Source organism: Mus caroli, unplaced genomic scaffold (genome assembly GCF_978045245.1).
Source record: "Mus caroli unplaced genomic scaffold, Mus_caroli_1 scaffold_4, whole genome shotgun sequence".
Taxonomy (NCBI): Eukaryota; Metazoa; Chordata; class Mammalia; order Rodentia; family Muridae; genus Mus; species Mus caroli.
Genome location: NW_028227259.1, coordinates 154,382,789 through 154,396,939, shown reverse-complemented (window position 1 = coordinate 154,396,939; position 14,151 = coordinate 154,382,789). Strand labels below are relative to the sequence as shown.

The following is a 14,151-nucleotide window of genomic DNA, read 5'->3' as shown; positions in this document are numbered from 1 at the left end:
TTTAAGCTAATGGAGATGCCATTAAGGAATGTTTTACTTCTCAGTAGGCAGTGCTTACTTCAAGGCTGGTCTGTCTCTGTCTGTCTGTCTCTCCCTCACTCTCTCCCCACCCCCATGTCTCTCTGTCTCTCATTGTCTCTCCCTCTCCCTCTCTCTCTTTCTCTATATCTTCTCCCCACCCCACCCCCTCAAGACAGGGTTTCCCTGTGTAGCCTTGGCTGTCCTGGAACTCACTCTGTAGAATAGGCTGGACTTGAACTCAGAAATCCATCCGTCTCTGCCTCCCAAATGCTGGGATTAAAGATGTGTACCACCACCACCTGGCTCAAGGACCTTTTCAAAGTTGAAATGTTTATTAATTGTATTTTACTTTGATGATGAACAACACAGCTATTCCTCATAGGAAAGGTCTGTATTGAAATATTGCTCTTGAAAAAAAAAATCTGTTCTTTTTGAGGATCTGTTTTTGCATTTCCCCAACTGGAAAATCCATTCATTGTATCAAGAGCAAAATTGAATTTTAAGTTATGTCCAATGTTAATTGTTTTCTTTTAAAAAATCACGTATTTAATGTGTGTGTGTGCGGGGTTGCCTGTGGAGGCCAGAAAAAAGACATCAGATTCCCTGGAACTGTAGTTCCAGGCTAATATAAACTTCCATGTGGGTTCTGAGTGCTAGGAATTGAATGGGGCCCTCCAGGAGAGCAGCCAGTGCTGCTGAGCCATTGCTCCAGTCCTGTAAGTTGTTTTCCTAAAAGCCTGTCCTCTCCATTCTTTCATAAGAAGGAGCTCTCCATTCTCTCTGGCTCCAGTGTGGTCTCTGACGTCTGCGGCATGAGCTCTGTCGGAGCGTGGAAGAACACTGTGGAGTGTTAAAAAATGCCTGATGATGAATAATTAATAATATTAGAAATTACCATCACCCCCTTATCCTCGCTCCCAAGAGCAGTGGCAGATGGTGAGACTTGGCTGTGCCTGTGGCTGCCCATAGATCTTAAAAGAAGCCAGCCTTCACGGAACAGCGACTCACAAGAGTCTCATGCATTTTTATGGTTGTTATTTCAAAGGTTCTTTTTGGCACAGACTTCGATGGCAGATGAGCTTGTATCCTTTCTCACAGGAATTTACTTCTAAAACAACAAACAACTACAAAAATCCAACCAAACCAGACAACATTACAAGCCCATCCTTGAATCCAAAGGAAAGGGACTGGGCAGAGCTCCCTCCTATTTCCACTCCTCATAAATGTGATCTCCAGTGTGAATGCATGACTATAACCTCAGGCTAGAAAGATAGCTTGGTTGTTAGGAGCACTAGGGCTACCCAGAGGACCCAGGTTCAATTCCCAGCACCTACATAGTAGTTTACAACCATCTGTAAATCCAGATCTCGGGATCTGATGCCCTCTTCTGGCCTCCACAGGTACTGCATACATGTGGTACACAGATATACATGCAGACAAATACTCATATACATAAAATAAAAACTGATATTAATTTTAAAAGTAAAAATTGCAACATTAAAAGCATAGTCACAAGAAAAGCACCGGGGCAGCTGGGGCGCAGGGTCGGCTGACACTCGCCAGCTACCCACAACACCCGCCACAGGATCTTAAGACTTCTGGTGAGTGGAGCACAGCTTCTGCTCCAATCCAATTGCACGCGGGACAAGAGACTGCATTAGTTAGGGAAGCAGAAAACCGGCCTGAGTAGGGCCACAGGCCTCATCCAGCCGGATCAGCGCCGGGGTAGCTGGAGCGCAGGGTTGCCTGACACCCGCCAGCTACCCACGACCCCCGCCGCAGGATTTTGAGACTGCTGGTGAGTGGAACACAGCTTCTGCTCCAGTCCAATCACGCGGGACCTGAGACTGCTCTGGTTGGGGTGAGAGAAATCCGGTCTACATAGGGCCACAAGCCTCTTCCGGTCAGAAAAGCACCGGGGCAACTGGGGCGCAGGGTCGGCTGACACTCGCCAGCTACCCACAACACCCGCCACAGGATCTTAAGACTTCTGGTGAGTGGAGCACAGCTTCTGCTCCAATCCAATTGCACTCGGGACAAGAGACTGCATTAGTTAGGGAAGCAGAAAACCGGCCTGAGTAGGACCACAGGCCTCTTCCGGCTGGACCAGCACCGGGGTACCGTCAGCTACCCACGACCCCCGCCGCAGGATTTTGAGACTGCTGGTGAGTGGAACACAGCTTCTGCTTCAATCTTTAAACAGTGACAACGATAACAACTAACCCCAGAGATTACCAGATGGCGAAAGGTAAACGTAATAATCTTACTAACAGAAACCAAGACCACTCACCATCATCAGAACCCAGCACCCCCACTTCGCCCAGTCCAGGGCACCCCAACACACCGGAAAAGCTAGACACGGATCTAAAAGCATATCTCCTGATGATGGTAGAGGACTTCAAGAAGGACTTTAATAACACACTTAAAGAAATACAGGAGAACAATGCTAAACAGGCAGAAGACACTAAAGAGGAAGCACAAAAATCCCTTAAAGAATTGCAGGAGAACACTGCTAAAGAGTTACAAATCCTTAAAGAAAAACAGGATAACATAATCAAACAGGTAGAAGTCCTTACAGAAAAACAGGAAAACACATCCAAACAGATGATGGAAATGAACAAAACCATACTAGACCTAAAAAGGGAAGTAGACACAATAAAGAAAACCCAAAATGAGGCAACACTGGAGATAGAAACCCTAGGAAAGAAATCTGGAACCATAGATATGAGCATCAGCAACAGAATACAAGAGATGGAAGAGAGAATCTCAGGTGCAGAAGATTCCATAGAGAACATCGGCACAACAATCAAGGAAAATGTAAAATGCAAAAAGATCCTAACTCAAAACATCCAAGAAATACAGGACACAATGAGAAGACCAAACCTACGGATAATAGGAGTGGATGAGAATGAAGATTTTCAACTCAAAGGACCAGCAAACATCTTCAACAAAATTATAGAAGAAAACTTCCCAAATCTAAAGAAAGAGATGCCCATGAACATACAAGAAGCCTACAGAACTCCAAATAGACTGGACCAGAAAAGAAATACCTCCCGACACATAATAATCAGAACAACAAATGCTCTAAATAAAGATAGAATACTAAAAGCAGTAAGAGAAAAAGGCCAAGTAACATATAAAGGCAAGCCTATCAGAATTACACCAGATTTTTCACCAGAGACTATGAAAGCCAGAAGATCCTGGACGGATGTTATACAGACACTAAAAGAACACAAATTCCAGCCCAGGCTACTATACCCAGCCAAACTCTCAATTAACATAGATGGAGAAACCAAAGTATTCCACGACAAAACCAAATTCACACATTATCTCTCCACGAATCCAGCCCTTCAAAGGATAATAACAGAAAAAAACCAATACAAGGACAGGAACCACGCCCTAGAAACAACAAGAAGGTAATCCCTCAACAAACCTAAAAGAAGACAGCCACAAGAACAAAATGCCAACTTTAACAACAAAAATAACAGGAAACAACAATTACTTTTCCTTAATATCTCTTAATATCAATGGACTCAACTCCCCGATAAAAAGACATAGACTAACAAACTGGCTACACAAACAAGACCCAACATTTTGCTGCTTACAGGAAACTCATCTCAGAGAAAAGGATAGACACTACCTCAGAATGAAAGGCTGGAAAACAATTTTCCAAGCAAATGGCATGAAGAAACAAGCTGGAGTAGCCATTCTAATATCTGATAAGATTGACTTCCAACCCAAAGTCATTAAAAAAGACAGGGAGGGACACTTCATACTCATCAAAGGTAAAATCCTCCAAGAGGAACTATCAATCCTGAATATCTATGCTCCAAATACAAAGGCAGCCACATTCATTAAAGAAACTTTAGTAAATCTCAAAACACACATTGCACCTCATACAATAATAGTGGGAGACTTCAACACACCACTTTCACCAATGGACAGATCATGGAAACAGAAACTAAACAGGGACACAGAGAAACTAAGAGAAATTATGAATCAAATGGATCTGGCAGATATCTACAGAACATTCTATCCTAAAACAAAAGGATATACCTTCTTCTCAGCACCTCATGGTACCTTCTCCAAAATTGACCACATAATTGGTCACAAAACAGGCCTCAACAGATACAAAAATATTGAAATTGTCCCATGCATCCTATCAGATCACCATGGACTAAGGCTGATCTTCCATAACAAAATAAATAATAGAAAGCCAACCTTCACGTGGAAACTGAACAACACTCTTCTCAATGATACCTTGGTCAAGGAAGGAATAAAGAAAGAAATTAAGGACTTTTTAGAGTTCAATGAAAATGAAGCCACAACATACCCAAACTTATGGGACGCAATGAAAGCATTTCTAAGAGGAAAACTCATAGCTCTGAGTGCCTCCAAAAGGAAACTAGAGAGAGCACACATTAGCAGCTTGACAACACACCTAAAAGCACTAGAACAAAAGGAAGCAAATTCACCCAAGAGGAGTAGACGGCAGGAAATAATCAAACTCAGGGGTGAAATCAACCAAGTGGAAACAAGAAAAACTATTCAAAGAATCAACCAATCAAGGAGCTGGTTCTTTGAGAAAATCAACAAGATAGATAAACCCTTAGCCAGACTCACTAGAGGGCACAGGGAAAGCATCCTAATTAACAAAATCAGAAATGAAAAAGGAGACATAACAACAGATCCTGAAGACATCCAAAACACCATCAGATCCTTCTACCAAAGGCTATACTCAACAAAACTGGAGAACCTGGATGAAATGGAGAAGTTCCTAGACAGATACCAGGTACCAAAGTTGAATCAAGATCAGGTTAATGATCTAAACAGCCCTATATCCCCCAAAGAAATAGAAGCAGTCATTAATAGTCTCCCAACTAAAAAAAGCCCAGGACCAGATGGGTTTAGTGCAGAGTTCTATCAGACCTTCAAAGAAGATCTAATCCCAGTTCTTCACAAACTATTCCACAAAATAGAAACAGAAGGTACTCTACCCAACTCATTCTATGAAGCCACAATTACTCTGATACCTAAACCACAAAAAGACCCAACAAAGATAGAAAACTTCAGACCAATATCCCTTATGAATATTGATGCAAAAATCCTCAATAAAGTTCTTGCTAACCGAATCCAAGAACACATCAAAACAATCATCCATCCTGACCAAGTAGGTTTCATCCCAGGGATGCAGGGATGGTTCAATATACGGAAATCCATCAACGTAATCCAGTATATAAACAAACTCAAAGACAAAAACCACATGGTCATCTCGTTAGATGCAGAAAAAGCATTTGACAAGATCCAACACCCATTCATGATAAAAGTCTTGGAAAGATCAGGAATTCAAGGCCCATACCTAAACACGATAAAAACAATCTACAGCAAACCAGTAGCCAACATCAAAGTAAATGGTGAGAAGCTTGAAGCAATCCCTCTAAAATCAGGGACTAGACAAGGCTGTCCACTTTCTCCATACCTATTCAACATTGTACTTGAAGTCCTAGCCAGAGCAATTCGACAACAAAAGGAGATCAAAGGGATACAAATTGGAAAAGATGAAATCAAAATATCACTTTTTGCAGATGATATGATAGTATATATAAGTGACCCTAAAAATTCCACCAGAGAACTCCTAAGCCTGATAAACAGCTTCGGTGAAGTAGCTGGATATAAAATTAACTCAAACAAATCAATGGCCTTTCTCTACACAAAGAATAAACAGGCTGAGAAAGAAATTAGGGAAACAACACCCTTCTCAATAGTCACAAATAATATAAAATATCTTGGCGTGACTCTAACTAAGGAAGTGAAAGATCTGTATAATAAAAACTTCAAGTCTCTGAAGAAAGAAATTATAGATGATCTCAGAAGATGGAAAGATCTCCCATGCTCATGGATTGGCAGGATCAACATTGTAAAAATGGCTATCTTGCCAAAAGCAATCTACAGATTCAATGCAATCCCCATCAAAATTCCAAATCAATTCTTCAACGAATTAGAAAGTGCAATCTGCAAATTCATCTGGAATAACAAAAAACCTAGGATAGCAAAAACTCTTCTCAAGGATAAAAGAACCTCTGGTGGAATCACCATGCCGGACCTAAAGCTCTACTACAGAGCAATTGTGATAAAAACTGCATGGTACTGGTATAGTGACAGACAAATAGACCAATGGAATAGAATTGAAGACCCAGAAATGAACCCACACACCTATGGTCACTTGATCTTCGACAAGGGAGCTAAAAACATCCAGTGGAAGAAAGACAGCATTTTCAACAAATGGTGCTGGCACAACTAGTTGTTAACATGTAGAAGAATGCGAATCGATCCATTCCTATCTCCTTGTACTAAGGTCAAGTCTAAGTGGATCAAGGAACTTCACATAAAACCAGAGACACTGAAACTTATAGAGGAGAAAGTGGGGAAAAGCCTTGAAGATATGGGCACAGGAGAAAAATTCCTGAATAGAACAGTAATGGCTTGTGCTGTAAGATCGAGAATTGACAAGTGGGACCTCATGAAACTACAAAGCTTCTGCAAGGCTAAAGACACCATCAATAAGACAAAAAAACCACCAACAGATTGGGAAAGGATCTTCACCTATCCTAAATCAGATAAGGGACTAATATCCAATATATATAAAGAACTCAAGAAGGTGGACTCCAGAAAGTCAAATAACCCCATTAGAAAATGGGGCTCAGAACTGAACAAAGAATTCTCACCTGAATGGCAGAGAAACACCTGAAAAAATGTTCAACATCCTTAATCATCAGGGAAATGCAAATCAAAACAACCCTGAGATTCCACCTCACACCAGTCAGAATGGCTAAGATCAAAAATTCAGGTGACAGCAGATGCTGGCGAGGATGTGGAGAAAGAGGAACACTCCTCCATTGTTGGTGGGATTGCAAGCTTGTACAACCACTCTGGAAATCAGTCTGGCGGTTCCTCAGAAAATTGGACATAGTACTACCGGAGGATCCAGCAATACCTCTCCTGGGCATATATCCAGAAGATGTCCCAACCGGTAAAAAGGACACATGCTCCACTATGTTCATAGCAGCCCTATTTATAATAGCCAGAAGCTGGAAAGAACCCAGATGTCCCTCAACAGAGGAATGGATACAGAAATTATGGTACATTTACACAATGGAGTACTACTCAGCTATTAAAAAGAATGAATTTATGAAATTCCTAGCCAAATGGATGGACCTGGAGGGCATCATCTTGAGTGAAATAACACAATCACAAAAGAACTCACACAATATGTACTCACTGATAAGTGGATATTAGCCCAAAACTTAGGATACCCAAGATATAAGATACAATTTGATAAACGCATGAAACTCAAGAAGAATGAAGACCAAAGTGTGGACACTGTGCACCTTCTTAGAATTGGGAACAAAACACCCAGGGAAGGAGTTACAGAGACAAAGTTCGTAGCTGTGATGAAAGGATGGACCATTTAGAGACTGCCGTATCCAGGGATCCATCCCATAATCAGCTTCTAAACGCTGACACCATTGCATACACTAGCAAGATTTTGCTGAAAGGACCCAAATATAGCTGTCTCTTGTGAGACGATGCCGGGGCCTAGCAAACACAGGAGTGGATGTTCACAGTCAGCTATTGGATGTATCACAGGGCTCCCAATGGAGAAGCTAGAGAAAGTACCCAAGGAGCTAAAGGGATCTGCAACCCTATTGTTGGAACAACATGATGTACTAACCAGAACCCCGGAGCTCTTGTCTCTAGCTGCATATGTATCGAAAGATGGCTTAGTCGGCCATCAATGGAAAGAGAGGCCCATTGGACTTGCAAACTTTATATGCCCCAATATAGGGGAATGCCAGGGCCAAAAGAATGGGAATGGGTGGGTAGGGAAGTGGGGGGCACTATGGGGGACTTTTGGGATAGCATTGGAAATGTAATTGAGGAAAATATGTAATAAAAATCAAAAAAAAAAAGCATAGTCACGTGTAGGTAATTACACAGCATGGACATTCTCTCTCTTGCTCTCTCTCTCTATATATATATATATATACACACACACATATTCATATATATCATATACTATCTTATATAATATATATTGCCATCATATGTATTATATCTATATATAATATATATTGTCATCATATATATTTATATATAACATATATTGTCATCATATATATCTATGTATGATATAGATTACCATCACATATATAGTATATCTATATATAATAGAGACTGTCATCATATATACACACACACACACACACACACACACATATATATATATATAATATCTACATGTAATATATATTGTCATTATACATGTCTTAGTCAGGGTTTGTATTCCTGAACAAAACATCATGACCAAGAAAGCAAGTTGGGGAGGAAAGGGTTTATTCAGCTTACACTCCCATGTTGCTGTTCATCACCAAAGGAAGTCAGGACTGGAACTCAAGCAGGTCAGGAAGCAGGAACTGATACAGAGGCCATGGACAGATGTTACTTACTGGCTTGCTTTCCCTGGCTTGCTCAGCTTGCTTTCTTATAGAACCCAGGGCTACTAGCCCAGGGATGGTCCCACCCACAGGGGCCTTTCCCCCTTGATCACTAATTGAGAAACTGCCTTACAGCTGTATCTCACGGAGGCATTTCCTCAAGGGAGGCTCCTTTCTCTGTGATGACTGCAGTTTGTGTCAAGTTGACACACAAAACCAGCCAGTACAATATGTATAGTATATCTATATGTAATACAGATGTATATATTGCTCCATCATTCACTTTGGCAGATGTTGAACATGTATCTGCTCCCATAAACTTTTGCTTCTACTTGCTAAAAGTCTGCCACTAGCCAAGAGTAACACTGCACACAGCTTTGACAACCAACATATGCATAGGTTTGTATACAGTACCTTGGATTTCCTTATAGCTGTCTCTACAAAATATGTATCTCCAGGGAGGGCTGTTGACATTCATGGTGGAACCAGAGAGCCTATTAATACTGGGCAGCAGCCAGATTAAAAAGATGGCCCAGAAAAATATATGGTGATGAATCAAACACAGCTATCATTCCAGGAAACACTGAACAGAACTCTTGGGCAGGTTATGTTAAATAAATGCTGTCACGTTCCCACCCAACCCCCACATTTCCGGGTGGGCATGAAGGGATTGGGACACATGTTCGCAGACAGTGGCTCTGCTCTGAGCGTTCAATTCATCATCAAACAGTAAACACCAGGAGGACCAGTATGAAATGCTGTTTCCAAATGGTTGTGCGACTCATTTCATGAAGCAACGTTTGAAAGAAAGGAGTGTCGAGGCGCACTGCAAAGGCCAACCTCTATGCGGTGGAAACCATATCTGATTGGGATTCTGATCCAATCTCATCAACTAACCAGTTGGAAACCTTGAGCCCTGGAGCAAGTGGGTTCCACATGCCTGTATGGCAGGCAGCCCCTGCCTGTGTGAAAATGGAGTGTGAACCACTTCAGACTGAGGCTGAGATGGACACGTGTGGACTTCCACTTCCTCTTCACGTGATCTTGGCACGTTGTCCTTATTATACAGATGGTGCGGGTGAGGTTTGGAATTCTAGGTCACTCGCAATGCATGCTTGCCGGGTGAGGTGCATTTTTTATAAGTGCAATGGTTCCATGACTAAATGTCTTTTTTGAACCCAATTTAAAAAAATGTACCTTTATGTTTTTCTCCATGGTTTCCAGGCTGCCTCTGTCCTTTGCAACAGGCCAAGATAGCCCCTCCCTTTGTCCCTGACATAACGATTCTCAAACAGTTTGGAAACTAGTGAGTATTACCATAAACAGACAAACAAATAAATAAACAAGTGTCATGGTTTGAATATGCCTGGCCCAGGGAGCAGCCCTAGTAAGAGGTGTGACCTTGTTAGAGTAGGCATGTCACTGTGGACATGGGCTTTAAGACTCTTATCCTAGCTGCCTGAAGCCAGTCTTTTCCTAGCAGCCTTCAGATGAAGATGTAGAACTCTCAGCTCCTCCTGCACCATGCCTGCCCAGATGCTGCCATGCTCCTGCCTTGATGATAATGGACTGAATCTCTGAACCTGTAAGCCGGCCCCAATTAAATGTTGTTCTTATAAGAGTTGCCTTGGTTATGGTGTCTGTTCACAGCAGTAAAACCCTAACTAAGACAAGCAAACAAAACCATCAAATAAATCACTTGGGAATTACAGCCTCAATACTCAGCTGCCTGATCAACGGAGCAGATATGTATTAAAGACCATTCATATGCAGCACTGTGGGCATTTACATCTGAGGCTAAGCTCAGGCGACAGACTTGTGTGTCTGTGTTTATGAATAAAGCACTCTGCCCATTTTAAAGATGAGAGAATTTAGCTTCATCAGTCGGGTCACTAATGAAGGCGGCGTGGCTCTTTGTGTGTGATTTATTATTCCAATCCCAATTTGGCTCAGCACCCAGCCTTCCTCTTTGTGTCCTTGTTGGTTCTAGCACATGAACGAAGGCGACAAAAATCACAGTCAGAAACACACGGGCATTTAAAAATAATTTTAAAGTAACATCTTAATAAAAAATTTTAAATTTTGTAAGAGTAGAATGATAGAATAAATATCAAAAGATCATATATTCTCTTACTCAAAACATAATACGTTCTCTTTGAACCCTTTGCTTAAAATAAGTACTTGCTGATAAAAATATATTTAAAACACACAACCTCTGAATAGAATATTTCTTTTAGATGTGGTTATACAACTGACATCTCATCTTGTAAAGTAATTCTGACCAGTTACTTTTCTCCTTTATGCTTATTAAAATTCTCCCCATCAAGTGTTAAAATTCCACAGGCCTTCTGGCTCTCTTGGTGACTTACCATTGCCTCCCAAGTCTCCCTACTGTGTTTAACGACATCATTACTCCAAACAGTACTCGGGGATAGCAGTAACTGCTGAGCTGAAGGATGTGATCACTCCACATGGAACAGAAGTCAGCAATGACTGCTCTTAATGACGTCATCACTCCATGTGGTGCTTGGGGTTAACAATGACTGCTCTAGATGCAGGTCCCATTTCTCCCAGTGGTAACAGCAGCCTTAGAGATGGCAATCCTCTTTATTGATTTTATTTGTGCATAGCTGCACCCAAGATCCCAATAGTGTTATGATATTGGAGGAGAATTTTTAAAGATTTCTTTTTACTTAAGGTGATGGGTGTGCCTGTATGGATGTATACCAAGCATGTGTGGGTGCCCACAGAAGCCAGATGAGAGTATAGGACCCCCTGGAGATGGAGTCATGGGAGTTTGTGAGCTGCCTGGTCTGGATGCTGGGAATCAGACTCAAGTCCTCTGGAACAACCGAACCAGGCGCTCCTAATCACTGAGCCACCAGTCCAGTCCCTGAAGAATTTTTTTTTTTTTAATGAGGAAAATGCCACAGAGTGTAAAATATTGCTGGCATCCTCTTTCTTACATTGAATTAATAATAATAATAATAATAAATAGTGTCAACAAAGAACTGGTTCCAAGTAGACACAAATCATTAGGGTGTTTTGTTTGGTTGGTTTTGGTTTGTACAACTCAGCAACGAATAGTTTGTTATCAACATCTTACCAATGAGGTCTATTAGACATTGCCGTGTGTTATTAATGAAAGTGTTAGCCATTCTTTTGAAAATAAGGTAGGCGTCTAGAAGACTTTTTTTTTTTCACCCAACACACCAGCTTAACTGCCTGACTGTGTGAAACCTTGTGGATCTTGGAGGATGTAGTCTTGGCTTCAGAAGCACATCATCTAGGAGCAAGCTAAATAGTCACTACCAGCATAGCGTACTTACCACGTAGACTCGCGCTCCTTATAAGGCAGAGTCAGGTCTATTAGCACCCTCAATGCACATTCTCACTGGGTGAGCTTCTTCAGATTTAGGTTTGGTCATTCAATGTCGGGCAAGAGCCATGCTGCTGTTTCATAGACAGGTGGCGGAGTTACTTGAGACTCTGCAGGTGTGGAGTTTCCCTGAAACTGGTTTTTGCATAACACTACTATTCCCTACATCTCCTCAGGAAGGCTGGGGCTTGTTTTATTTGGAGTGTTAGCAGGAGTTGGTCCACGATTCAGAAAATTATAATGTTGAGAGCGACGCCCTATCTTCCTGACACTTGGTCTGTACCTGGGTCAGTGTGCACAGTCAAGGCTGCTTGGCAAAGGAGGCCACATCTACTTGTCAGATTGACTTCCTAGGTACAGGGGGGAGAGCAGGAGCAATGCTAGCATTCTGAATATTCACTAGGGATGGCTGTTCTTATCTGTCAGGGGCTGCAGAGATGGATCAGCAGTGAAGAGCACTGGATGCTCTTGCAGAAGACCTGGGTCCAGGTCCCAGTATCCACATGGCCTCTCACAACCATCTGTAACTCCAGTGCAGGAGAATCTACTGCCCTCTTGTGGCTTCTGCTGGTACTAACGCATATGGTGCATAGGCACACACACACACACACACACACACACACACACACATGATGATCACACAAACAAACATTTCAAGATCCTCATTATATAAAATATGAAAGAAGAAACTTTTCTCTTAAGTGAGTATTCTACACATAGATTCTTTCGTGGTGTATAATTTTAGGCTTTAGGGTATACACAGGGAGGATTCGGTAGGAGCTGAGTCACATGGGCATCCATGGAATTTTAAGAAGGTCATGTAAGAACATGATGGCTGGGCGTACAGTTAGAAAAGTTATCTGAATAAAACTTGCAGCTAAAAACAACTTTTATTGGGAAGAAAAGGACAGTGCAAGTCCCCAAACATATGAGCAGCTAAAATAATTTTAACTCTCCTTTCTTTGTCTTCTTAACCCTATCTCTGAAGTAGGAAACACATTGCTTTTGAGAAGCAAATACAATTTTAGGTTTTTTTTTCCCTTAATAGAAAACAAAAAAATTTCACAGGGTTTAAGAAAGACAAGCTGTTCTCATTGGTGGCCCTTTTGAAGACTCAGTGCATGTGAGTTTGGCAGCTCTGAAATGGACAAGATCCTGGCCCGATGTTCGTTTCTGAAGCGACACCTGATCGTCCCTGTGGCTACCAGGTGGAGACACTCAGCAGGCTCTTGCATGTAACTGGGTCACTCTGTCACAGAGCTACTGCCGCTTTTCCTGAGATGTGATATACGGTGTTTTCAAGCCCAACTGTGTAAGCCACATTCTCAGAGGGAAAAGGGAGTCTACAAGGGGATACAGAAATAAAGCAGAATTAAGACCAAGAAGCAAATTTTCCCCTGGACCCTGCTCTGCAAATAATTTATTTTAAAGGATGAAGATTATATCTCAAGGGGCTGGGGAGATAGCTTCACAGTTAAGGGCACTGGCTACTCTTGCAGAAGACCCAGGTTCAATTCCCAGCACCCACATGGCACAGAGTCTACCAATCCCGGGGCAATTTGAGAGAAGCAAAGCAAGGGCCTGTGGAATGGCCTGATGATGGACTGCCCCTCCCCCTCCACAGGAACCAGAACTCAGAAACCTTTTGCCAGGGAGCGAAACACAACAATGTTTCTTTCTTTCTTTTTATTTTTTCTTTTTATTTTTTGGGACAGAGTTTCTCTGTGTAGCTCTGGGTGTCCTGGAACTCACTCTGTAGACCAGGCTGGCCTCGAACTCAGAAATCCGTCTGCCTCTGCCTCCCAAGTGCTGGGATTAAAGGCGTGCACCACCACTGCCCGGCAACATTTCTTTATTAGCGTATTCTTTTTTTTTTTTTTTTAAAGATTTATTTATTTATTATATGTAAGGACACTGTAGCTATATTTCAGACACACCAGAAGAGGGCGCCAGATCTTGTTACGGATGGTTGTGAGCCACCATGTGGTTGCTGGGATTTGAACTCTGGACCTTCGGAAGAGCAGTCGGGTGCTCTTACCCACTGAGCCATCTCACCAGCCCCCGGCAACATTTCTTAAGATTGATCCTTTATCAGAATATGCCTTGGGAACTTGAAGGATAAATAGTGTTTAGGCTTTGTTGATACAGTAAGGAACAAATTTAATTCCATATATATTTATAGACGTAATTATTTCCGTAACAGCATCTGCTAGGGCAGTGGTCCTCCACCTGTGGGTCTCAACCTCTCTGGGATCA

At 41.9% G+C, this 14,151-nt stretch overlaps 1 protein-coding gene across 3 annotated transcripts in view; it reads right to left on the bottom strand.

The window, feature by feature from the left end:
• Fry (FRY microtubule binding protein) overlaps positions 1-14,151 on the bottom strand; it is a 382,592-nt gene that overhangs the window by 250,598 nt on the left and 117,843 nt on the right. The window lies entirely within an intron of this gene.